We start from the raw sequence: 27056 nt of genomic DNA on the forward strand, positions 1-27056 counted from the left end.
GAGGCTGCTGCGTATTAATATCGCGCTACCATCTTAGCACGTTCCCCGGAAAGGAGCTCCAAAGCCACCAGACAAAACAAGACCAAAAACTAAAGCTACAAGACCTGCACAAAACCACATAGTTACAACATATAGTTATAATAGTGCAAACAATAGCATAATTGATTTTAAAAAAAACAGACCATGGGCACAGTAAAAATAGTCCAAAGATGTTAAAAGACTATAAGTTCAAAAGAAATCACCACACAGTTCCACAAGTCCCCAGGGTCCCGACAGACTCGCCATCCCATGCCGGCGGCAGAAGGGAATACCCTCGCTATGGACTTCCACGCGCCGCCCGACGCAGCCTTGCAGACGCAGCACACACCAAAAGCAACCTGACTGCAGCAGACTCTGAGTCCAGCGAACCTCCGAGCCGATGACCATCCCCTCCGGCACAGCTTCTCCGAGCACCATCCTCTGCCGAGTGTATTAAGACGGCCCCGCCAACGGCCATCGGCAACGCGACCCCGAGGACTGGGGGCCTGTTCTTCCCAGCAGAGACGTGGACCTCACAGCAGCGGCAGAAACGAAGAAGGTCTTCCTGGAGATTTCCGGATGTTCCTCCGTGCTCCCACGTCCGTTTTCAATCAATTATGATTACGCACGGCACCCCACTTCACAAATAACAGATAATCAGCTCCGGAGTGGCCGCTGCAAGCTGCGTCAAGCCGCCATCTTGGATGCAGAAGGACTTAGACAGATTAGGAGAATGGGCAATAAAGTGGCAAAGGAAACACAATGCTAGAAAATGCATGGTAATGCATGGTCATGCACTTTAGTAGAAGAAATAAATGTGTGGACTATACTCTAAATGGGGAGAAAATCCAAGAATCTGAGACACAGAAGGACTTTGGAGTCCTTGTACAGAATTCCCTGAAGGTTAACTTGCAGGTTGAGCCGGTGGTGAGGAAGGCAAATGCAATGTTAGCATTCATTTCAAAAGGTCTAGAGTACAAGAGCAAGGATATGATGCTGAGGCTTTATAAGGCACTGGTGAGGCCTCACTTTGAGTATTGTGAACAGTTTTGGGCCCTTCATCTTGGAAAACAGTGCTGGCATTGGAGAGGGTCCAAAGAAGGTTCACAAGGATTATTCCAGGAATGAAAGGTTTATCATACAAGGAAGGTTTGATGACTCTGGGTCTGTAATCGCTGGAATTTAGAAGGATGAGGGGGGATCTCATTGAAACCTTTCGCATGTTTCTCATAGTGGGAGAGTCTATGATAAGAGGGCGCAGGCTCAAGATAGAGGGCACCCTTTCAAAACAGAGATGTGGAGAAATTTCTTTTGCCAAAGGGTAGTGAATTTGTGGAATTTGTTGCCACATGCAGCTGGGAGGCCAGGTTGTTGGGTGTATTTAAGGCAGACATTGATAGATTCTTGATTGGACATGGCATCAAAGGTTTCAGGGAGAAGGCCGGGAACTGAGGTTGAGGAGGAGATTAAAAAAAACGGATCAGCCATGATTGAATGGTGGAGCAGACTCAATGGGCCAGATAGCCTAAATCTGCTCTTATGTCTTAAGGTCTAATTATAAGCTGTCAAAGTCAACTTATATACAGACACTCCTGTACTGAATGTCTCTTTATGTACATATAATTAATCTACAGTACGTATAAAAGCTATCTTATGTATTTATATTTATTGTGTTTTTTTTATTAGTGTGTCCTTTATCTTAATGAGTATTTTATATGCTGCATTGGTTACGGAATAGTAACTATCTTATTCTGATTTATACTTGTGTACTGAAAATGGCATTAAACAATCTTCAATCACAAAATGAATCTCAAGGTGGTATATGATGATACTTACATACTTTGATAATTAATTTACTTTAAAATTTGTACTTTTGAATGAATTCAAAAATCAGAAATGCAAAGGGACTAGTGCAGGATTTCCAAAAGGTTAACTTGCAGATCGAATCAGATGTAAGGAAAGCAAATGCAATGCAAATGGAAATGCAAATAGAAAAGGCGTATCAAAAGGGCAATATTTTGCTAGTCATGGGAGATTTCAGCACGCGGATCAATTGGAAAAATCGGGTTGGTAATGGATCTTAAGAGAGTGAGTTTGTTGAATGCCTACAAGATGGTTTTTTTTTTTAAGAGAAATTTGTCGTTGAACCTACCAGGGGATTAGCAATACTGGATTGGGTGTTATGTAATAAGCTGAGGGTAATTAGGGAGCTGAAGATAAAAGAACCCCGAGGAGGCAATGATCACAATATGATTGAGTTCAACTTGAAATTTTATAGGGAGGAAGAAAAGTCTGACATAGTGCAGTACTTCAGTGGAGTAAAGAAAATTACAATGGTATGAGAGAGGAGTTGGCCAAAGTAAATTGGAAGGAGCTGCTGGCAGGGATGACAGCAGAGCAGCAATAGTGAGAGTTTCCGGAGAAGAATGAGGAAGATGCAGGATAGACATTTTCCAAAAGCAAAGAAATACTCAAATGGCAAAATAGTACAACAATGGATGACAAGAGAAGTCAATGCTAATATGAAAGCAAAAGAAGGGGCATACAACAAAGCAAAAACCAAGGATTGGGAAGCTTTTAAAACCCAACTGCGAGCAACTAAAAGAATCATTAGGAGGGGAAAAAAATGAAACATGAAAGCAATCTAGCAAGAAATATTAAAGTAGATAGTAAAAGATTTTTCAAGTATGTAAAAAATAAAAGAGAAATGAGAGTGGATATATGGCCACTAGAAAGTAAGGCCGGAGAAATAATAAAGGGGCGGGGGGGGGTGGCGGCAAGGAGATGGCAGATGAACTAAATGAGTATTTTGCATCAGTCTTCACTGTGGAAGACACTAGCAGAGTGCCAGATGTTGAAAGGTGTGAGGGAAGAGAAGTGAGTACAGTTACTATTACAAGAGAGAAGGTGCTCAAAAAGCCAAAAGACTGAAGGTACATAAGTCACCCAGACCAGATGAACTGCACCTTCGGATTCTGAAAGAGGTTGTGGTAGATATTGTGGTGGCATTAGTAATGATCTTTCAAAAATCATTGGACCCTGGCATGGTGCCAGAGGACTGGAAAATGGCAAATGTCACTCCACCTTTAAGAAAGGAGGAAGGCAGCAGGAAAGAATTTGTAGACTAGTTAGCCTAATCTCAGTGGTTGGGAAAATGTTGGAGTCAATTGTTAAGGATGAGGTGATGGATACTTGCTGACACTGGACAAGATAGAACAAAGTCAGCATGGTTTCCTTCAGGGAAAATCTTGCCTGACAAACTTGTTGGAATTCTTTAAGTTGATTACAAGTAGGATAAAGGAGAAGCAGTGGATGTTGTATGTTTGAATTTTCAGAAGGTCTTTGACAAGGTGCCACAGGTGAGACTGCTTACCAAGTTAAAAGCCCATGCATGGTATTACAGGAAAGTTACCAACATTGACTGATTGGTAGGAGGCAGCAAGTGGGAATAAAACGATCTTTTTCTGGTTGGTTGCCAGTGACTAATGGTTTTCTGCAGGGGTCGGTGTTGGAACTGCTTCTTTTTATGCTGTACGCCAATGATTTAGATGATGAAATAGATGGGTTTGTTGCAAAGTTTGCAGATGATACAAAGATTGGTGATGGGGCAGGTAGTGTTGAGGAGACAGGTAGGATGCAGAAGGACTGACAGATTAGGTGACTGGGCAAGAAAATGGCAAATGAAATACTATGTTGGAAAACGCATCATCATGCACTTTGGTAGAAATAAATGTACAGACTATTTTCTAAATGGGAGAAAATCCAAAAATCTGAGACACAACAGAGCTGGGAGTCCTTATGCAGAACACCCTAGAGGTTATCTTGCAGGCAGAGTCGGTGGTGAGAAAAGCAAATGCAATGTTAGCATTTAATGCAAGAGGTTTCAAATACAAGAGCAGGGATGTGATGCTAAGGTTTCATAAGGCATTGGTGAGGCCTTACCCTGTGTATTGTGAACAATTCTGGGCCCTTCATCTAAGAAAAGATGTTCTGGCATTTGAGAGGGTCTAGAGGAGGCTCATAAGGATTATTCCATGAATGAAAGGATTATCATACAAGGAACCTTTGATGGCTCTGGGTCTGTGCTTGCTGGAATTCAGAAGGATGAGGGACAATCTCATTGAAACTTTACAAATGTTGAAAGGCCTAGACAGAGTAGATGTGAAAGGGATAATTCCCATGGTGGGAGAGTCTCAAGCAAGAGGACATAGACTCAGGATAGAGGGGTATCCATTTAAAGCACAGGTGCAGAGAAATTTCTGTTGCCAGACGATGGCGAATCTGTCGAAGTTATTATCACAGGCAGCTGTGGAGCCCAGAATGTTGGGTGTATTGAAGGCAGAACTTGATAGGTTCTTATAACCATATAACAATTACAGCACGGAAACAGGCCATCTCAGCCCTTCTAGTCCGTGCCGAACGCTTACTTTCACCTAGTCCCACCGACCTGCACTCAGCCCATAACCCTCCATTCCTTTCCCATCCATATACCTGTCCAATTTTACTTTAAATTACAATATCAAACTTGTCTCTACCACTTCTACTGGAAGCTCATTCCACACAGCTACCATTCTGAGTAAAGAAGTTCCCCTTGGTGTTACTCCTAAACTTTTGCCCCCTCTCAACTCATGTCCTCTTGTTTGAATCTCCCCTACTCTCAATGGAAAAAGCCTATCCATGTTAACTCTATCTATCCCCCTCATAATTTTAAATACCTCTATCAAGTCCCCCCTCAACCTTCCATGCTCCAAAGAATAAAGACCTAACTTGTTCAACCTTTCTGTAACTTAGGTGCTGAAACCCAGGTAACATTCTAGTAAGTCTACTCTGTACTCTTTCTATTTTGTTGACATCTTTCCTATAATTCGGTGACCAGAACTGATTTGACACAGCATCAAAGGTTACAGGGTGAAGGCCATGGAGTGAAGCTGAGGAGGGACAAAAAAAGATGAGCCGTGATTAAATGGTGGAGCAGACTCGATAGGCCAAATGACCTAATTCTATTCCTATGTCTTATGGTCTAATGTTAGCATTCATTTCAAGAGAACTTGAATATGTAAGTAAAGATGTAATGTTGAGGCTTTATAAGGCATTGGTCAGACCAGATTTGGAGTACTGTGACTAGTTTTTAGACCCACATCTAAGAGAGGGTCCAGAGGAGCTTTAGAGAATGATCCCTGGAATGAAAGGATTAACATTTGAAGAGTGTTTGATGTTTCTGGAATTTAGAAGAATGAAGAGGATCTCATTGAAACTTAGCAAATATTAAAAGACCTCAATAGAGTAGACATGTAATGGATGTGTCCAGTAGTCTAGGACCAGAGGGCACAGCCTCAGAATAGAGGGGCATTTGTTTACAACAGATAATGAGGAATCTCTTTAGCCAGAAGGTGGTGAACCTGTGGAATTCAATACCACAGATGGTTGTGGAGGCCAATTTATTGGGTATATTTAAAATGGATGTTCTGCCTCTAGAGGTGTTGTTCATTTTGTATGCAGTTCATTTTGTAAAATCATTACTTCCTGTTCATAATCTATTTTTTACATCTCTTCCTGCATGTGTTACTTTGGATTTCAACTTGGAGCAAACTTGGTGGAAAGCATCCATGATTTTTGAGAAGGCATTTAACTCCCTGCCGAGCCTCGTACACAATGCACTGTGAGGACACTAGAACAAGGCTGATAGGTACTTGTCAATATGGGCATTAAAGGTTAGAGAGAGAAGACATGAGAATGGGGTTCAGAGGGAATATAAATCGAATAGTGGAGCAGACTCGATGGGCTGAATGGCCTAATTCTGCTTCTATGTCTTGTGGTGAAATAATCAGGGTACCAATGCAAGAGGTCTGCATGACAATAGGGGAAGAGCAGTCAGTGCTCTCATTTCGGATTTCATTGTTTCAAATTTATTTGATTTCCCAAGATTGAGAAGATTTGGCAGCCAACATACCCATGTACTTTGTACTGGATCATCAGTAGCTCATTCCCCATTATGGCCTCTCTAAATATGCCTTGAAGATTGACTTACACACTGCTTTTAATGCTGAATGTGAGTCCTTGAGATGTATCAGAACATCAAAAAATATGTAACTTCTGAACTTGTGTTGTAAAGTATAAAAAAGCTTTGTGGCTGGAGGTTTAAGGATTTGCATAATCAAACCACATAGGAAAAGGGCATCAAGCACATAGGAATATCACCACCACCTGTATGTTCTGCTCCAAGGCACATATTGTGCTGACTGGGATATGTGGTATTTCTCTGTCCTTTCATGGTTGCTGTGTCTTAAGACTGTTACCCCATTGTGTAAATATTTAAATCAAAAGAATTGAAGTGTTTCAAGAACTTGATTCACTACCACCTACTCAGAGGCAGTCCAGAATTTGTCATAAGTGCTGACCTAGTAATACTTAAGTTAAAATTAAGAGTAATTTAGCTCAAGAATATCTGTTGACCTGAAGAAAAGTTCCATGCAAAAACTTAGCAATATCTATGCTGAGAACCTTCCTGTATCCAATGGCTTGTAGTGCACAAATAGCAATTGTGTTGGCATCACCTTGGCTGAACAAATTTGTTGAAGAATGCTCAATAATGGACTATCAAACAATATACAAAGAACCAAATATAAATTGTAAGTACATGTATGATTAATGTCAAACAAACCATTTGAAGTGAACATTTCTTTGTTTTCCACTTGAGAGTGCTTATATTTTGAAATATTCTTATCATGAAATTACAAATCATGTAAAATTTATCTTATGGAGATAACAAGAATTATAAATTTACATATGATTAAATATTTATTTAGGTCTATGTATCTAATTATTTGATTGGGTGTTCTTCAGTGACATATGTTGTAAAGCTCAGCTTTTAATTGATTTTGTGAGGTTTCAGCCAATGAAGAAATGTGCTATTGCTGACAGCAACATAAGGTAAGGTAACTTATATAAAAGTCTTGAATTGCTGGAAAAAAAATCATTAGTTTCAAAATTTGGCCTAAGATAATGAAAAGACATTGTTTAATCTAAAATTATTTCAGTGCAGCTACGTTATTTCCACATACACTACATATGTCCTGCATTTTGGTCTGCATCAAAGGCAATTCATTTAATCTGCAAAAAATAAAGAACATTTGTTTGCCTAATTTTGGAGCTTCAATTGAATTAGATTTTTTTTTTGGGTTATGTTTGTCATTGTGGAGAGGAGTGCAGTGGAAGCAAGTCACCGCAAAGGCTAACATAAAACATGTAGAAATTAAGTAGGGGTTTTGTTGCCAGGTCATTTCAGTTTGTTTTAGTATATTAGTTTTACCACCCCCTGGATAGTTTGGTCCCACCCTCCATGTTCCTGTTCTCTCAAAAACATGGTCAAAGTATAAAACTGTGCTTTTTTCAGTAATTTCTTTTAATGATGAACTTATCAGGAAGAAGAAAGTGATGGCAACAACATTTATACAGTGGTATTGAAAATAAAATTCAAAAATGCATAATAGTGGCTGCCTGAAATGTTACTTTGGTTGATATAGTCAGTGAATTATTAGCATTTTATTCTCATCTGGAGTCTAGTCTAACATGAATCAATAATGAAGATCTTCTTGCCTTTTAGTTCAAGAATTAAGTTTGTGTGTTTAATGTCATTTCCAGTACACAGGTGTAAAGGAACAAAATAATTGTTATTCTGGATCCAATGCACCACAAAAAAACATAAAAAGATAAAGAAAATAATAAAAACACAACAAATATAAATACATAATGTAGATTATATACATTGATTGATTGAATGTACATAAAGTGACATTAGGTATAGGAGTGTTTGTACATAAGTTGACTCTTACAGGAAATGATAAGGTAGTGGCGGTGGGATGGGTTAGTGGGTAAAGGTGTTGATCAGCCTTACTGCTTGGGGAAAATAACTGACTGTTATTGGACAAGAATTGCTGAATTTTTTTTGTTCGTAGACAGTCTTTGCCCTCTTGACGCCCAAAATGAGGTTTCTCCTGCCTGCTCCGAGGGCTGTTCTGTCTCTAGACTGGAAGGCAGTGTCCCAGGCTTTTAGTAGGGAATGTACCTGCATTCAGCTAGGGCTTCTGGATGGGCTGTGAGATGACTGTTCTTGATGCTGTCTACACACTTACAGATGTAGCCAGTGACAGATGTGGCATATAACTTGAGGTCTGTGCCTTTTCTATTTGTGGCAACCTCTGAACATCTGCCAGTTAGAACATTCAGAACAGTCCTGAAGCATAGAGATTGCCTCATTAGGTCATACAGTGATGGTCCTCTTGAGTGGTGTCTCTATTTTCAGCAGTGATTGGTATGCTGGCGTTATCATTATGGGGATGTGATCAGAGAGGTCAAGGCTACTCATCCTTCAGATATATGCCAGCGTCAGCAGACATACCTTATCTGTCTCATTCCCTGGTAACTTATTCTCTCTCTCAAGCCCATCAGCTCTTCTTGGTTCTTTTTCTACTCATGTACACCAAGGGGTAATTTCCCCTACCAACTTGTCTTTGGGATAAAGCTGAAGCACCCAGGAGGAACACATACAGGCAGCACTCAATGCCAGGCAGCAGATCTAACAGCTGGACAATTACACCGTAAGCGTCTACAGTTGGTCTTTGCTAAAGCCGAACCCCACCATGATCTGAAAAGCACAGCAGGGTAATCATTCATGCTGGAAGTATGTGTAATAGGTACAAAGTAGCTTCATAAAAAACCCACACAAGAATCCCACTGTTCCTTTTGCATCCATTTTACTGTTTGTAAGTTGCTGGTTGGGAAGACCTAATGGCAAATTCAGCCTGAAGTGATCAGGCCATTTGTCATGGTTTCTCTGAAAAACCATAGGTCTTAAAGATGGTCAAGACAAATAAAGGTTTCTTATATTTGCTTACTACAATATAGAGTTCTCCTCACGTCTCCATTGCAATACAACAGATCACTGGTGGTCTAGAATCACCCCACCTCTTCTTCAATCCACCTGACCCCAAGGATTGACCATGGGGTCAGATCCACAACCATAATGATAATGAAAGCCTTTAGAATTAGGGTCTAGGCTAGTGCCTACAGCAGCTGGTATTGGGGGGCGGGTTGTTCTGGCTCTATCCACTTTCTGTTCCCACAGCAGAATCAGGTTTATTGTCATTGGCACGTGTTGTGAAGCAGCAGTTAAATGCAAAACATGATATAGAAAGAAAACAAAATCAATTACAGTGTATATGTTGAATAGATTAAAAATAGTGCAGAAACAGAAATATATATTTTAAAAGGGAAAAAAGTGAGGTAGTGTCCATTTAGGGATCAGATGGCAGAGGGGAATAAGCAGTTCCTGAATTGCTGAGTGTTTGCCTTCCGGCTGCTGTACCTCCTTCCTGACAGAGGACATGCCCTGGGTGATAGGGATGATGGACGTCACCTTTCTGCGACACTGCTCATTGAAGATGGAGACTATGGAGGCTAGAACTCAAGATGGAGCTGACCAATTTTACGATTTTCAGTAGCTTCTTTCGGTCTTGTGCAGTAGCTCCACCCCAAACCTCCCCCCACCACCCATACCAGACAGTAATGCAGCCTGTCAGAACACTCTCCACGGACACACAGACTAATTCCTGACCTTTCTATACCACCAATACTAAAAGTGAAATACAAGTTATCAAAGAGATAACAATATGGTAGCATAGCAGTTAGCAAAATGCTAATACAGTGCCAGCAAGCTGGGTTCAATTCTACTGATGTCTGTAAGTAGTTTGTACATTCTCCACATGATCCTCCAGGTTCTCGGTTTCCTCCCACGTCCGAAAGACATACAGGTTAGTTGGTTAATTGGTCACGTGTGTAATCGGGTGGTGCAGCCTCGTTGCACCAGAGGGCCTGTTACCGAGCTGGATCTTTCTCAAATAAAAAGGAGCCAGCCTTTATCAATGATCCTCTCATTCAGCAACCATTATTTATTAGTGTGCTGCAACTCGAGGCAAGTTTAGGGCTTCATATGTATTGTCAGTCCAAACATTAAACTGCACGTGCCAGAAGCTTTGTAGAGCCCTGCATGTAACTGATACTAATGTGATGTTGTATCCTACACTGTCTCTACAGGATGGAAAGCAGACTTGAAAACTTAACATTTTGTAACATGAAAGGTAATTATGCAAAAAGATTATTGATACTGAAGGTTGGCTTTTCTAGCTCTGTAAATAATAGATATTAATGGATGTTACATGATGTGATTTCATTAAATATACACTCATTGGCTATTTTATTAGGTACATCAGTACACCTGCTTGTTCATACAAATATCTAATCAGCCAATCATGTGGCAGCCAGAGGTTCAGTTTTGTTCAGACCAAACATCAGAATGGGAAAGAGATGTGATCTAAGACTTTGACCGTGGCATGATTGCTGGTGCCCAACAGGACAGATTCAGCATCTCAGAAACTGATGATCTCCTGGGATTTTCACACACACAAGTCTCTAGAATTTACAGAGAACAGTGTGATAATGAAAAATGAACATCTAGTGAACAACAGTTCTGTGGGCAAAAACACCTTGTTAACAAGAGAGGGCAGAGATGACTGGTTGAAGCTGACAAGAAGGCTACAATAATTCAAATAACCACACATTACAACAGTGGTGTGCAGAAGAGCATCTCTGAATGTACAATACATTGAAGCTTGAAGTGAGTAGGCTACAGCAGCAGAAGACACAAACACAGTGATCATCTTATCAGGTAAGTGGCCACCAAGTGTGAGAGATCAATTTTAACACATAGCAAAGTACAGGATTTGAAGCCTTAGGAGTTTTAGCTTCCTAGAATAGAGGTTAGTTCTCAATTTCTTAACAGAAATGGGTGGAAAACAGCAGCTTTCTAGGAGCTGGGAGGGTTAACTAATGCAGCCAGATGCTGCTAGTCAGTATCAGAGAAGGGCTCATCAGTACAAGCAGGGGTCATTCCGCTCCTTGACTCCTACTTCAAGTTAAGGTTGCTGTATGATATCAAATAAATTGAGTGCTTTGAAATTGAGGGATTACCATTAACCTGAAAGTACAGGCCTATAAAGATTCACTGTAAATATTAGTACAAAACTTGGTCAAAACCATCTAACTCTAAACAACAAGTCTGATGAAATGTCACTTTATTAGCTGAGGAAAAGAGTGCAGAAGTGTTCAAAAGTCAGTTCCAGGAAATAACTTGTATCAGGAGAAAAAAATAACTTAAAATTGATACTTGAACAGTCTATTGGCTTCATTGCCAATATTTAACTTTAGACTATTTCTTGACATACTTTGCCCACGCCAATACCAACTCACTGGTAGAAAATAACCAGTGTCTCTAAAATTTGAAAACATGTGCCAGCCATGTTAAAATTTTTCTTGGACAAATTATAAAAATAATATGGTAAATATTGGCTTCCATATTTCTACATTATTCCTAGTGATATTTGTAGACTATATTAATGAAATGTTCTGAAGCCACGAGTTTATAGAAATGAAGTACATTTTTTTGAATTTTGTTTTTTTGTTTTTTTTTATTGAAGTTCAAACATTTCCATAAGATGTATTTCAGACATTGTACATATATATCATAATCATATATATCAAAAAATCTCCATGAAGTATTTATCTGAGGTATACACTTATAGTAAAGAGTGGAAAGAAAAAACAAGCAAAAGGAAAGAACTATGTACAAGTAGGGAGTGATTTTTTTTTAAAACAACAGTTTCATTGATTTGTGAGAATAAAATCAGGCCTATGAGGTTAAACCATTTTTCCCCCAGTATGAATCAAATTGTTCCAGCTTATGATTAACAGATGCTGTTATCTTCTCCATTTTGCAAATGTCCATTGTAATTTCCATCCATGTATTTAAAGTTGGGCTCTCCTGTGATAACCATTTCCTAGTAAGAGTCTTTTTACCAGCCACCAACAGTATATTCATAAAATATTTATCTCTTTTCAACCAGTCTTGAGGTATATATCCAAAATATATGGTTTTACTCTCCAAGGGTATTTCACATTTAAAGATGTCTTGTAGGGCATTGTGTATCCCCCTCCAATAGTTTTTGATAACGGGGCAGTCCCAAAAAATGATAATGATTTGCATTTTGATTTCCACAATTTCTCCAGCAAACAGGGAGGTTACTATTATAATGGGATTTCTGAGAGGGTGTAATAAAATATCTTATCAAGTTTTTCCATCCAAACTCCCTCCATTTCTGTGAACTGGTACACTTCCATTGATACCTCTATATTATTGTCCATTCTTCCTCAGATATAATTATCCCTCCTTCCTTCTCCCATTTTGTTTTAATGTATGAAGTCAAATGTGTTTTAAGATTTGACAACCCCTTATACATGCTTGAAATGATTCTACTACCATTATCTAAATTATATGCTTTTCTAAAAAGCTCCGTCAAGCATGTATTTGCCTTGGCTACATTTTTAGAAATGAAGTACATTTTGAAGCAAGCATGTCTTGTCATTTGTTGATCCATCTCATTATACTTTAATGCAAATTGGCCATTAAACATAATGTTAAATTAAAATAAGAAATTTTAAATCTCTACTGTGTGGTAAAACTTTTTTGGAAAACGTGGCAAAGATCAGTCACAAAAGTAAGAAAATCTTTACTTAAGATATAAATAAATCCTAACTTTGCTGGCAATGCTATTCTTTTGTTAAACCGTGCCATTTTCAACATAATTATTTACCTCCCAACATTGTATTGGAGTTGGTGTTTTCATAATGCTTCCCAAAGTCAGATCTTTTCTGCTGCTCTTTAGAAGAAATATTTATATTAAAAAATAATGGAAAAAATATTCTATATAGTCAGTATTAAATATGAATAATACACGGACCCATGAACACTACCTTGCTATTCCTCTTTGCACTATTTATTTTTTGTAATTTATAGTAATTATTACATTTGCATTACACTGATGTTGCAAGACAACACTATGTATCTCAGTGATAAATGATTCAAATCCTGATTCCATTCTGAAGTCATGTATTATACAGATCTTCAGTACATTTCTAAATTTACAACACCATCCAACAAATTGTTTATATATCCTCAATGCATTTATTTTCACTGGGTATAGAAATTCTAGCACAAGCTTTGATGTTAAAAGGAAATTATTCTCAGAGAGCTAAAGCTGAAGTAATAAGAAGCACATTATCTGTTCAGATCCTAATTTTGTGCTTTGATAACCAAGAAGATTCTTTCAAGTCATCTGATGTAGAAGCTGCTAAAGGAATAATCACGTTTCAATCATCATTTTACCTCAGTCAGCCCCACTCTGGACTGACACAGGAGGCAATAGGTTTAGTAGCATTATTCTAAAAAAAAAATAGCTCTTCCTCACATTCTGGCCAAAATTGATTTATCACAAAACATAGATTACTTATATTTTATTATATTGGTGTCTGTGATTATATTATGTGCACACTGACTGCTGTACTTTTTCTCTGCCTGGGTTCAGTTTGCACTGGTTGATGTCCATCAGAGGGAGATGCAACCCCCTACATTGAAGTGCAGTCTTCAACAGGAATCCATCTCAGCGTTTTCCCACGAAATGTGAGATCTTTAAACAAACATACCGTGAGGCTTTGTTAATTGTCTGTATCCAATCGGTTGACCCAATTTATTAAGCAAACCCTTCTTTAGAAGAACTCACAATCCTGCTTCATCATCACAAGCTAACTACTTTTTAATAAAAAACATTTTCCAAACACATGCCTATGCTTTAACTGGCAACTTCTTTCTATATTTAATGTTAACCAGATCGGCCAATGCATCAGACAATAAATACGTCTTATCTATTTATAACATTGTGTAGATATTTTGGTAAATGATCATAATGAAATAGAGGGACATTTTCAATTTTGTATGGGGATATAAATTTAAGGCATCATATCAGATATTTGTTACAACCCTTTTAAATGTGGGCACAGAGAGGCTGCTACCAGCATGAAGCCTGGACCAAATTTAAGACTGCCATCATTAAATATCCTTATCGCTAACAAATGGTTGCCTTTCTGCAGCTCTCCATTTCTAGAATGGTGGGAAGTTGACAAGCACCCGCATTGAGCTTTCTGGTGGTTTAAGGGAAGGGGATTGCTGACAGGTTCAGGTGGCCTATCTGTGGGCTCTAGAATTTATATGAACCTTGAGAAGCAAACTAAAATATGCTGGTTGGTTTGGATACTTTTGGGCATGATGCATATTGTTGAATAAAGATACTACTCAAATCACACATTTTTAAATCTAATTTTATAACTGGGAACCCTTCAGTAAGTGGTATGACTTCTCTTCACATTTAGGGCCTGTTCGAGGCTGATAGACTGGTCATCCATTTACAATTCCCCTGGTGTAATATTCTAGAATATCCAATTGAGGGCACCAAAGGGATGGACAATGTTTCTGTGATGTTCGGTCATTGGCCTCCCATTTTTCAATAGAAGGACATGCAGGTGTGAATTAATTTCCTCCTCCTTAATTTCATAGGGGTGATATAATCCCTGCATTAAATTCACTTAATGTTTCACAAGCTTGAGCTCACGTATATTTACATAAGTAAAAGTTGTCAGGTCTGTGTGGAATTATTGATTCTTCTGTGGAAGCTTCAAGGCCCTAATTCCACTGGCTGGACAGAGTTGTGAGAATCTAAGAGTCTATTGCCTGTAGCACTACCCCACTATTGTGAGAGGCAACACTTACCATCAGCAATGAAATGTGTCTCTTAGGATTCGAAGCCTTAGGGGAAGGAGAATGAGAACATTGGGGAAAGGGAGAAGAAAGAAAGAAAGATGCCTTCTGGATAACCACTGTCTATACCTCTGCAGTACCTGTGATAGCCAATTTTTGAAAAACAAGAGCTCAAAAACAGTGTTAAGAAAAACCTGTTAATGGTGTCCTTTCTTCTTCTGTTTCTCTCATACTCCACTCTAGTCAGATTATTTCTTTCCCCTTCCATTCCAGTCCTGAAGGTCTTAGCCCAGAACATCAACCTTTTTATCATTCTCATAAATGCTGCCTGACCCACTGAGTTCCTCCAGCATTTTGTGTGTTACTCTGGATTTCCAGCATCTGCAGAATCTCTTGTTTATGATCAGCAATATTCTTTCATTACGTTAATTCTCTTTCCTTAAAACCCACCTTCCTGTATTAGCAGTTTCTTCCTTTTTGATTACCCTGTTGCACATGCAAATTTAAAATCATGTCAGGTTTGTGTGGAATGTACAAGAGGCATTTGATGGCCCCGGGTCTGTACTCACTGGAATTTAGAGGGGGGGGGGGGGGGGAAAGAGAAGAGATATTGTTTTGAAACCTTCTGAATATTGAATGGTTTTGAGTAAGTAGTTTATAGAGGATTCTTCCATTAGTGGAAATGGTGGGACTGTCTAGGACTACAGGGCATGGCCTCAGAATAGAAGTAGGTCCCTTTAGAACAGGGACGAGAAAGAATTTCTGAGCTGGAGGGTAGTGAATCTGTGGAATTCATTACTACAGACAGCTGTGGAGGCCAAGTCTTTGGGTATACTTAAAACGGAGTTTGATGGGTTTCTGATTAGTAAAGGCATCAAGGGTTATGGGGATGGCAGAAGAATGGGGTTGGGAGGGTCAATAAATCAGCCATGATCAAATGGCGGAACAGACTCAATGGGCCAAATAGTCCAATTCTGCTCCTATGTTGATGGTCTGAAAATTCAACACCTACTATGTCTGTCTTGGGCTAAGCACCTATTTATTTAAATTGAAGTGCTTATCTACATTACAGACACTACATCAATTTAAGCTGTTGAAGTTGAAAACACGTAGAGGCTAAGATTTTCAAATCTATTAATACAGGATTAACAAAGCTCAGAAAATCCTTCAAGAATAATTTGGGATGAGTTTGTAACCTTGTTCCAAATTATGTGCTGTGAGGAATATTTCAAGTGTGAGCATTAACGATCAATGACAAGCTGAATAGCAGTTGTCTAGTTATGTTCATAAGTTTTTCATTCAACTGATGTATCTGTATCAAAAATATTAGCTATATATTAATAAAACACCCTTTCAACTTCAGGACTGAAAGCACTACTGTATCTGTGATTTGTAGATACCCTTGCTTCTATGACATGTACTGTATGTACAAATGGTATGTCTTGGTGATGCAATAAATTTTAAGCCACAAATTTTGGCAAGACTGTCCAAAGTATTGCCCCACCCTTCTGATTTATGCCATTGATCTTTACATTCATTTAAGAGGTCAACAAGGTCTTGAATTCAAGAAGTATCACCAGTGAGCATGCTCTACACTTCCAGAGACTAAGGATCTTGCATAAGATTCATTAATCACCAAAGGGTTTACAAAGCTATATTGGAAGCTAATTATCCTCCAACATTGGGTTTGGGAGTTTGCATTAATTACATTCACCCAAATGCAAAAAAACTCTAGTTGAGTATATTTTGATGATCACTATGAAGTGGATATTTTACCAAACTTGAATGTGTAATTTTAGCATGGCAGGCTTCTGGAAATGTTGGTTGATGATGAAAGTCAACAGTGGGTCTTAGATGGAATAAAGAGCGACATCAATTGTTAAATGCAGGCTTAGAGCACAGAGAAAACTGAATCCATTGAAGCCAAATTAAGTACTAAGTAGTGACAAAAAAAAGCACAAGAGTAGGTACAAGAGAGAAATAAACAGATTTGCATAGGAAATGTTTAATTTTAAATTGTTTAAAAATAATGTATTGATTATTGGAATGATACTTCAAAGTTTTGTTAGTGGCTAACGGTTACCGGTAGCAAATGGCAACATCCGGATTTATTTGCATTGACGTAGCAAATCTTATCATCCATACCGCCCAATGGGCAGGTTCACGCGAGGCATTTAAATTTTTAGACCTTAGGAGAGGGGCGCAAATGACAATGGGAACTTCGCCATGAATTGATGAGATTTTGCGGACTAAAAATGGCAAAGTAAATTGGCTATTACTTTTTCCCAGTTCTATATTTAATTCTATTTAATACTCCCAGTATGTTCAACGAATCCAAATTGTCCTGTATATCCCCGAGCAATATTTCGTGTTTGATAATATGTCATTGCTTAATAGAAAATACTGTTGACGCAGTTTCCTTGGTGCTTTTAAAACCTGGTGGCATTTAAACTCCTAGGTGAGCTTCCGTTCCAAATAACAAATCGGACTAAATGGATGGAAGTTTTAATGATGTGTATTCAAGAAATTTGTAATGAATTCACAGACATCTCCTTTTACTCTCACTCATTAAGAATTGCCAGGCCGGACTTATTCCCCATTATATCTGAAGGAAGTATAAAGGGAACAATAACAGGCACATTTCATTTATTGTTTAAGCACATTAATACCACTTGGTTACCTTCGTAACATACACAACAAGCTCCCACATAAAACACTAGATAATATTTAATATCATTTTTAAATCATTTGTATGTTAAACTCCGTGCATTTGACTACCATTTTAGCAGTGACGCGCAGTGTTGTTTCCCGTATGATATAATTACTGTCAAATCACATTCAATCACCTTCCTTCTCTTTCCCCTCTATAAAAGAAAATGAAAAGGAAATGCTTCCTCAAGGTTTAGTAATGCACCCATGCGTACAGCTGAAAGGATTTGGCGCTCGGAACCACCACCGTACAAGATCATCCGCGCATCCTGAAATCAAACCTATGAACGCGAGTGCGAGTAGCGGGACGGGACAGCGCGCATTCCCTAAAGTGGAAAAGAATTTTAAATGGAAACCGAAAACCATTCAAAGATATTTTCAATTTTAAATATTTCCCTCCTAGACAAAGGCAGCCAGAACATATCGCAAAATGCTCATTTTATTTTCCGAATATGCATAGTAGTCGTAATTCCATCCCAACTCCCCCCGCCTCTTTTCCCCTGTAATATTCATCCAGCTAATCAAAGCAATTAATTCGATGTGACAACTGCTTCAGTTCTCCTGCTTCATGGATTGCGTGCATGGAACAGACGCGTAACGTTTACACACCGTTTGTGTGCGTCCATCCAAGTGTACTGTTACTGAAACTTCATATTTCGCGAGGGATGAAATTAACCACAGACTAAAGACATATTTAGGACAGAAAATAACCCTTTACTTAATTAACCAGGTTCCCAAATGGTAGAACTCTACTACATTTAAAATAGTATGTTTAAATCAATGCAATCAATAAGGCCCATCCTACTCCTACCCTATCGGAAGGACCTGCAGGCAAGTGGTTTCATAACGCCTGCATTGTAGTAGGTACTGACCTTTCGCCACATGGACTTCAGTTTATACATCCAATCAAGGGATAGCGGCCGAGCCAATCCTTATTCGCCTTGTGGTGGTGAACTGCCTTCTTGAACCACTGTCATTGAAGGGTAGATGTGCCCACAATGTTTTTAGGCAGGGAGTTGCTGAACTTTACCCAGGGACGATGAAATGACGATTTCAGGTCGCGATGTGCGCTGGCAATGTCGGAACGCAAGTGCGGAGGAAAGACGGACTGCCGTGTAGAGACGGCTACTGGAGTCCATAAATGTGAATTTCAACAGACCGTCAGTGGCTCGACTATACAGCTAAACAATCTCAAAACGAAGACCCCACAAGAATGCTAACAGAGCAACCGCTTAAATAATATAAGTAACATGGAGTCCCGAGAGCCGATCAAAATAAACTTAACAAGGAAAATAAACGATTAATGATTCTCGTTAAACAGCAATTAACCAATTCACGTGCTCTAAAAAACCTCGAAAAACAGCGCTCTCCTGCTCCCCGCCCAGGCAGTGTCTGGCTTGCTCCCAAGCTTTCGACCTCTACTCTAGCTGGTAGAGGTCGTGGGTATGGAAGGTGCTCTCCATGGAGTCTTGGTGAGTTGTTGCAGTACATCAACCCATCAAGATTCCTTATCCGATAGCAGCTGCTGACAGTGCTAGTTTCTCCAGCTTCCACCGTCGTTCGGCATTAATAGAACCAAACCTGAAAGTATCTCTTGAAACTGGCACTAATAATTATCAGCGGGGGGAGAGGGCTGTTATAATTATAAACATCTTAAGTCATACATTTTACCCATGTTTAGGCTCAGGAGATTATTCGTTTCTTCCCGTTCCTAACTGCTTATACATTAAACTTACAAGGGTTATTATCAGTGTTGTAAATAAATGACTAAGGACGTAAAGATAACACCCTTTGTAAGACTAGCCGTTGTATTATAGAACCTATCTCAAAAGCATCAGATAGCCACTGTTCAGTTGAAGGACATAATTTCACTCACCCTGACAGTTATAAATAAAATATACGGTATGCAAATATGACACCTTCTATAAACTTTGCCTTTTAGATTATACAAACTAAAGCAGTAAACCATTTTGCCACCTGAGATGAGCCCTCTGATATTCCCTATTTCAACTGCAACACTAGTTTTAATGGAACTGTACTCAGATACACTAAACAAAAAGTGTGGATACCAACATTTAGGAGTTTTAAACACAAGAGATTCTATAGATGCTGAACATCTTGACCCATTCGCACAGTCAGGCGGCATCGATGGAGGGGAATAATCAACTGAGGTTTCGGGTCGAGGTCTTTCATTAGGACTAGAAAGGACGGGAGGAGAAGCCAAAATAAAAAGGTGGGAGAGGTGTACACGATGGCAGCGTTAGGTGAGACCACGTGAGGTAGGCAGGGTGAATGAAGAGGGGAAGGAAGAGGTAAAGGTCTGAGGAAGGAATCTGATAGGAGGACCATGAAAGAAGGGAAAGGAGGAGAGGCCTCAGAGGGTGATGGTGGGCAGGTGAGGAGAAGAGAATGGATGGGAAGGAAAACAGAATGGAAACAAAAGAAGAGGGGGAGAAATTACCGGAAGTTAGATAAATCGATGTTCATTCCATTGAATTGGAGATATGAGGTGTTGCTCCTCCAACCTGAGAGTGGCCTCATCGTGGCAGTAGAAAGGGCCATGGACCGACATATCGAAATGAATGGGAAGTCGAATTGAAATGGACGACCACCGGGAAAACGCGCCTTTTGAGGCGGGCGGAGCGAAGGAGCTCGACGAAGCGGTCTCCCACTTTACTTCAGCTCTCACCGACGTAAGGGAGGCCGCATCGGGTTGCGGTCTCGAAACCCGGTCCCCCAACCTTGGATCAAACATCCCGCCGAAACTTATTTTTGGATTGCTATTGAGTGACCATTAAGGAATGATGTGCCCATGGTCAAAAATACAGCAGTGTAGTCGTGGCTGAATGACAATCTCCCACCATAGAACTATTGAATATTGTTTAATTTCTTTGATTCGATGCCTCTATTGACATTTTAATAAGATAGGAAAATAAGACTTAAGCGCAGTCGTAGACTATATGGGCCATCGTGTGTGCTCAGTAAAATCTTAGGTGATATTTTCTCAGTAACTCCATTTCTCTTTATTAAGTTCATATCCAGAAATGATCACTCTCTGTCCTATATGTACTCTGCGATGAGCTCCACGACACTACGGCTTCGCTTCTGAATAAAGATTTTTGTTCATATGTCTCGAATAACTGACGCCTTAATTTGATTCTGTAACTCCTGGCTCTAGACATCTGAGCTAAGGGATACATATTCCTTAGAGCTACCCTATCAAAACCTGTAAAAAAATGTTTCAGTGAAATCACCTGTCATTCTTCTAAACTCTAGAGGCCCGGTCTATTTAATCTCCAGTCATAGGGCAACGCCCACTTCCGTATCCAAGGAATCAATATGGTTAACGTTCATTGTACTCTTTTTGTTACAAACATTCCCTTCGTTAAGTAAGGAGGAGACCTGGATACAATGTTCCAGGCGTGGTTTCAACCAAACCCTTTAAAATTGGAATTTAATGCCTTTTCACATATGGAAGGTTCACATATGGGCTGACTTATCTGCACGTAAACTTTCGAATAACAGGGTACCCAATCTCCTCTCAACACCAGCATCTTTCAGTCCCTCACCATTTATAAAGTTATACACCTTTCATTTCTTTTTTTCTACCAGCGAATGGCTTCACATTTTCCACATTATATTGCCACTGCCAGGTCCTCGTCCATTCACTTAGCGGGTCATCATCCTCCCGAATCCTCTTTACTCCTCCTGACCTGCCACCCTCTCATCGTCAGCAAGCTTGGATATATAACATTTGATTAATTTATACAAATCGTTCGTATGGATTATGAACAACTGAACCACTCCCTACAAGGCCCCACCACAGTAGTTAGCCTCCCAAGACAGAAGATGAACCCTTAATTCCTACTCTTTTCTGGTCTCGGTACTTTAATTATCTTGCCTGATTTCCAATACTTTGAGTGTAATTGATCTTGAGGGGCCACTATTTGTGGCTAAGGTTAACCAAAAATAGTCTTCAACGTGACTAACAACGCATTGACGCGAAAGTGATTTCGGATGATCCTCTCAGCTCCTGCCAAATAATGTTCGGCAAACACATTTTGTTTCAATTCAAGGCTGTAGCAAACGGAAGGTAAACGCTCGCCCTCATATGTTAGAAAATTGGACGAGACATTTTAAGCTTACAGTGTAAAATGCCAACAATCTGAATGCAGTGTTGCGGTGATTGGACCGCAGCAAGCAAGTTCCCGCACTGAGGAGAATGTACTGAAACGTATCGTTTTTACATTCCACGCATTTTCGATAATTGTTTCGATCTGTGAACAGAAACTTGCGCTGCATATTTTATAATAAAGCACAACAGCAGATCAACATTCTGGTGGTGGCGGGTGGGGAGGTGATAAGGGATCAGAATGAAGTAGAATCAAATTAAAATGTAAGGCAGCATTTGTAAAGATGAGAGTATCAAGTGGTAAATAAACTCAGTATATTTTGTGTCTCTATAGTCAGTTGAATTCAGGTTATAGCATCTGAAAATCTACTGATTATGCAGTATGTGTTAAAGCGGAGGTTGAGTGGATTATAAATGTGCTTGGCTGATTAAACAGTATACAGTGAAAAAACACTTGTTGAAAAAAGTTGAGTTCACTTTCAGTTGAGTCGGTGTAATGCATTTGAAATTTTCCACTTGGCTGCAGGTCTGATAACATCAGAATTTAATGTTAAGCTTGAGTGAGCTTTTTACACGTGCCCAACACGTCAAAACATCAATGTCATTATTTAGTATTTTATTTTCCTGCCGTGATTTCATTTTGATTTCAAACACATTTTAGAGCTTAGTATAAGTTTCAAGCAGGACAGTAAAGCGAACAATGTGATATTTGTGCTCTCGTTTGATGTAAAAATGGCAATCGATGTCTTATTGAATTTCGATATTGGCTGTACGTAACGACTTGAAAGAAACATGCCTATATCGGTGTAAAGAAACAAAAACTGTGTATATATTGACATAAAGAAAAAGCATGCAATAAAATGAATATTATTGTTGGATATATTCAAGTATAAAACACTATAATAGCAGTACTTATAAAACACTTAATTAAGCCCCTCCTAGAATAATTCAAAATAAAGCAAACACCTTCTATTCCTAATCGTTCAAAAAGAGTGCATAATGATCACCAGGCTTCAATGCCAGGATGAAAGAAAAATGTGTTGTAATCACTTTATTTTGTATTTTGCATTAACTATGATGTAACAGCTTCTGTAACCATCTGTTGCACTGGTCATATATGAATTAAACTTATGAAATATCTAGTTCTAGTCCACTGTCCTTCAAGTTTAAAAGTAATATCAATTGTTCTAGAAAATTATAAAAACATAACTACATGCAAATATTTGTGTTTAATTATAAAATTCTCTAAATAAATCCTTATGATAAAGAATAAAGATGTCTGGTGCAGTATTAACTGCCTCTGAAGTAACTTTAATGAACATTTATAGTTCCTAATTTAAAAAATAGATATTGTTTTTCAATTTTACACAACTGGGTGAAACTAATAGGAAATATTTGAACCACAGTTATAAATCTTGATTAGATTTAATATTGTGGTTCATATATATCCTTGCACTAGACCAGATGCAACCTTTACTTAAGTACAATGGTGTCCAGTGGGTCATAAGTAAGCACAAAAGGGAGCTTCCTGATGCTGAAAAGGAGCATCTTTCCGATTTTCAACATTTATTGTCCTGCTGGGCTCCAACTCCAAGACATAACAGAGATTACAACTAAATTGCAACTAAGATTATGCTTAAATTTAAAGCTGACATTAAACAGTAAAATCTTGTTTATGGGTGATAAATAGAATTGTATATTTTTGATACATTTAACTTGCTTTCCATTTACCAAATAAAACATGTTAACCCCAGTAATTTGGTTAGCCTGTAAGAATGTAAAAACACATAGCCAGCCCAGGGAAAAAAATTGTGCATGGCAGAACAAGACACAAGACAAACACAGACCCTGAAAAAGACATTCAGACAGCACAAACTGGGAATATGCAGTCAGCCAGAGATAGAGTGCAAGCCTAGAGACAGATAGAAAGAAACAGAGTGCAGTCCCAAAATCAGAAAGCAGGAAAAAAGGAAACACAAAACCAGAGGCAGGTAGTCAGAGCGGTGGGGGGGGGGGGGGGGATAGAGAGATGAGTAGCACAGACAGAACACAAATTCATAGCAAGAAACAGGAAAGGAGCATAGATCTGACTAAGGACATAGGGATAAAAACTAGAACAGAGTGCAAACCTATAGAAAAATAATAAAAGAGCTCAAATGCTTTGTCAAACAGATAAGAACAGCATATAAAGAGAGAGAGAAAGAAAGAAAAGGGAAGAGTTTGGACCTAGAAACAGTAAGTTGGTCTGGATTAGAGTACAGCTAGAAAGCCAGAAGAAGAAATTGCAGATTCAAAGACAAAAAGATAGACCACTACAGATGGCAAATCCATGGGGATTGAAAAAAAATGAAAATAAAATGTAGAAAAAGTGGAAACCTAGAGATAGGGGCATCGACAGCAAGCTGGTGCACAACACAGTACATATAATTCACATGCTACACATAATTAATATCACAGAAAAATTAACAAATAATGAAATATATTCCAGTCCAAACTCATAGAAAGACAAACCGTAGCAAATCACAAACTCATGGGCAGTGGGATAGAAAAATACACAGCACAGGACCAGAGACAGAAAGGAGAGGCACATAGTCACAGACTAAAAGTCAGACGGAAAGGACAGATCCAGAAATGGAATCAGGCATGAACGGAACAGAAATGATCAGTGGGTACACTCAGAGGCTTTCAGGCACACAAAATTAGAGTTTGGTCTTGGAGACAGACAGACAGGTATGGAAGGCAAAGCCACAAACAAAGAGACAGAAAGAAATACAAAACAGACCTAGAGCCAGAAAATAGGGACAGAACATGGATAGATAGACATAGAGTCAGACAGGTTGGAACAGAGGGAAAATCTAAAGACAAACCAATAGAAACTGCAAACCCAGATGCAAATAGACAGCAAAACGACCAAAACATAGACAAAGGGTTGGGGCAGGGTTGGAAGGCGTCAGAGAACAACATCGAGTAATCCCAAAAACACAAGCAACACAAATGCAAACCTACAAACAGGCAGAAAGTTCCACTTTGATAATCTGTACAGACAGAATGCAAGAGCATATAGAACTAGAGAGAGACAGAACAGAGTGCAGTGGCAGGGGGAGAGTACAAACTAAGTTGGACAGAGAGAAAAGAGGGCAAGCAGTCAGGAAAAGAGCATTGATAAGGGGGCACAAAGATTTAGAGTGCAGACCCAGAGGCTGAGAGGCATTTAGGAACAGTGCACAACCTGGCAAGCTAACAGGTATATCACAAAAGAGTACAAACACAAAGATACAGACACAGATGGCAACAAAATGAAGATAGACAGGAATTAACAAACCCATAATAGAGAAACGGATAGGAACAAATGACCATCCAAAAGCAGAGAAAGCTTCTGGCATGTCTCAGTAATATAGTGGTTAGCATTACAGCTCTGGGTGTTGCATTTTGGAGTTCAATCCCAGCATCCTCTATACATCCTCACCGTGGAATATGTAGGTTTTCTCCAGGCGCTCCAGTTTCTTCCTACTGTCTAAAGATGTGGGTAGGTTAATTGTTAATTTGTAAATTAAACTTAACCTGTGATTGTTAGGGTTAAATTGTGGTTGTTGTAGGGTTTCTGGGCAGCGCTGCTCGAAGGGTCAGTGAAACAATTCAGAAACCATGAGATGGGGAGGGGGCTGACATCCATAGAGTGAGACACACATGGATAGAACGTAAGGCCTATGAGACAGTGAGTGAGAGAGAGAAAGAAAGAAAGAAAAAGATAGATGAATAGGTAGGAGCAATCAGACAAATGGGAACAAAGCACCATCTCAGGGTGAGAGGCAGAAACAAGAGTGCAAACATAAAGTCAGAAACAGACTGAAGAGGATATTAGTGAGCTAGGGAACCAAAAGGACTTGCCACGCGCCCGGGCACTGCGCGTAAACATAAGGGCCAAGCGCGTGTCCGGGATCACTCTTCTCGAAGCCACTGATCAGGGCGCGAGTCCGTGAAATCCAGGGACCGCGCGTGCCCGTGAAAGAAAGAACAGCGCGCGCGTGCGGATGAAAGGACAGAGCCCGTTCCGGGCGGGGGGTGGGGGTGGGATTCAGGTTGCGCGTATCTCGGCTGAGCGGGAATCTATGAGTTAGAGAGTTGTCAGTCCAGGTTCAGAGTGAGCACGCGCCCAGGGAGCATCGAGCGCGAGCGCGAGCCCGAGGACCGGGTACGAACCCTCGGAGTGCGTGCGACCTCGGACACTGAGCGCTAGCCTGTGGAGTGAGCGGAAGCGCGGGCAAGGATCAGCACGAGCCCGCTGCCCCCGCCGCGCGCGCAAACACACACACACCAAAGGGCCCGAAGTGTGAGCGCGCAAGCCCGAGGGTTGAGTGCGAGTCCGGGTACCGTGCGTGAGCCCGCAGACAGCGCGAGCCCGGGGTCAGAGGGATCCTCGGGTCTAAGCGCTACTCACACATCCCGTTCTGCGCAGACACTGGGGCAGCAAAACAAAAACAGTCTCCCGTTCACATCCCCGCCCCCTCGGTCTCTGCTCCGAAGAAGACCTTGGAAATCAACTATTTCCAGCAAGACGGTTTGAGGGAAAGAAACTGGAATTGTATTGAGGAAGTAAGTTTTTTTTTCTTTTTAAAATATGTGGCCCTGCAAACGATTGGGTCTGCGTCTCATTCACTGATGTGGGCGAGAATATATTTCCACTTTGTCAGCTAAGCGTTAAAAAAGCAGAGTGATGAAGGGAGCGTGAGTTTATAAGAAGTCAACTGAGACAATTCAGATCAGATTCTCGGAAACGTAAATGTAGAATCACCAGTACGCTGGCGGTCCAGTGCTCAAAGTGCAGAGGCTATCTTGCCATGTCCGCCCTGCACTGTTTACTGGCGATGTTTAAGTGTGCGGGTTTGAAGGCCAGTTATTGTATTGTGGAAGTCCACGTGCATTTAGTGTTTATATCTGCCGTGATGTGAGGAGGATACTCTTACAGCACACACACACCGCGCGCGCACACACAAACACACACACACACACACACACACTCTCTCTCTCTCTCTCTCTTTCTTTCTCTCTCTCACTCTCTGTCTCTCTCGTACACACATGCTGGTGCACCATCGTCTCACTCTCCAAGCCCAATGGGCTGCCGTCCATTATTTTTCCTTGCTGGCTGTCATTACAGTCCTTTTGAATTCGATACTTAAGTAAACGTACAGGTTGGATTTCAGATTAACGACACGTACTTAACAGTTATTTTCCCGGCAGCATGTTTTCATTACACCCGCAAAGAATAATAATGTTCCCGTTTGGATCCTTGTCGGGATTAGCTGTCAAGCTTCTTCGCGTTTTTACCACTTTACATCTCGGGGCAGGCAGGGAAAATCATGGAAAAAAATCATATGTCGGACTAAAGTGTCGTAACATCACTTTAAAATATGCGAATGACATTATGTATTTCCGCCGAATAAGAAATACTAACAAGTGTCGTAACTGTGGGCAAAGTGTGAGATATTTAGAAAGTAC

The 27056-nt window shown here is 39.9% G+C and overlaps 1 protein-coding gene and 1 long non-coding RNA gene across 12 annotated transcripts in view; one reads left to right on the top strand and one right to left on the bottom strand.

Annotated features, from left to right (window-relative positions):
- LOC140733256 (uncharacterized) overlaps nt 1–27056 on the bottom strand; it is a 54973-nt gene that overhangs the window by 24882 nt on the left and 3035 nt on the right. The gene's annotated exons all lie outside the window — the stretch shown is intronic.
- Nucleotides 25649–27056, top strand: part of eya4 (EYA transcriptional coactivator and phosphatase 4) — a 421501-nt gene continuing 420093 nt past the window's right edge. For 8 of the 11 annotated variants that reach the window (XM_073056353.1, XM_073056365.1, XM_073056354.1 and 5 more), the window contains exon 1: nt 25650–26153. The gene's annotated coding sequence lies outside the window, so the exon portion shown is untranslated. Of the gene's footprint in view, nt 26154–27056 lie in introns of all 11 variants that reach the window. The other 3 variants (XM_073056367.1, XM_073056361.1, XM_073056352.1) reach the window with 2 other exon arrangements.

This window comes from Hemitrygon akajei, chromosome 9 (genome assembly GCF_048418815.1).
Source record: "Hemitrygon akajei chromosome 9, sHemAka1.3, whole genome shotgun sequence".
In the NCBI taxonomy this organism is placed as follows: Eukaryota; Metazoa; Chordata; class Chondrichthyes; order Myliobatiformes; family Dasyatidae; genus Hemitrygon; species Hemitrygon akajei.